The following is a 1,027-nucleotide window of genomic DNA, read 5'->3' as shown; positions in this document are numbered from 1 at the left end:
CTGGGAGATCTGATTCAGCCAGAGGGTCGGAGGAGCTTCCCTGGGCAAAGAAAGAGTGAACTAAGATCTGAAGTACAGAAGTAGTCAACAAGTTGAAGAGGCTTCAGGCAGAGGAGATTTGGATCCTTCTGGTGGGGGAATGGCAGCTAAAGATGGAGAACTTAGACCAGATGGAGCTTTGAATGCTGCGTGAAGGATTTTTACATATCCTGAGCATGTTTTGAAAGCACTAAAATGACATGATCAGATTTTAATTTGCATGTGAATTTTTATAAATAATGGAGAACAGGAAAAATATTTAAAATTTCTTATTTGGGGGAAAGAGGAGAGTGTCTCTAGGAGGAGAAGAAAATCAAGAAATTTATGGTGCTGTCCAGTATCAGCAGGCCAAGGTTGGGAACACATTTTTGTTTTTCTGATAATCTAGGGATCAGGAATGGGGGTTGGGTACCCACGAGAAGGAAGAAAAGCTAAAAGGGAAGTTGACATGAGAAATTAGATAATTCCATGGACTAGCTTGTGTATAGAAAGAATATTCACTCATATGTACATATACTTAAAATAAAGTATGCATAATTTTCTCATAGAAATATTTGAAGAATTAGAATAGAATGATTTATTACCTGTGTTGCTATATGCCTGAACTTACTTCATTTTCTTGTGTCATGTATTTTTTTAAAATTGTGTAAAATTACAAGAGTACTTTTATTTTTCAGTTTTTGCTTTGCATGTAAATATTTCTATGGAATTGAGAACAATCACTTGGTTTTGAGGTTTTTCCTATACAGGAAAGATAAGAATAAAACAATGTGAAGTATTTAGACATGCATTTGCAAAGAATGGTTATTAATACTAATTTTTTAGGTTGAGTTTTGTGTTCATTCTCTTGACCATGCCCCAACCCATTAGATATGCATCATTAACAAATTCATACTGTGGCTTGAGCTTGATTATTGACTCATAGGGAAAGGAGACTGCTCTGTCAGGATCTCATGTAATAAACCAGGCTTTTCAGGAAAAAATAGTC

The 1,027-nt window shown here is 35.3% G+C and overlaps 1 protein-coding gene across 1 annotated transcript in view; it reads left to right on the top strand.

Moving 5' to 3' along the window:
* Positions 1–1,027, top strand: part of SLC7A11 (solute carrier family 7 (anionic amino acid transporter light chain, xc- system), member 11) — a gene marked incomplete at its 3' end in the record, with an annotated part of 64,673 nt that overhangs the window by 9,337 nt on the left and 54,309 nt on the right. The gene's annotated exons all lie outside the window — the stretch shown is intronic.

This window comes from Galeopterus variegatus, unplaced genomic scaffold (genome assembly GCF_000696425.1).
Source record: "Galeopterus variegatus unplaced genomic scaffold, G_variegatus-3.0.2 Scaffold1762, whole genome shotgun sequence".
Taxonomy (NCBI): domain Eukaryota; kingdom Metazoa; phylum Chordata; class Mammalia; order Dermoptera; family Cynocephalidae; genus Galeopterus; species Galeopterus variegatus.
Note: the sequence above shows the minus strand (reverse complement) of the source record. Positions and strands in the feature narration are given on the sequence as shown.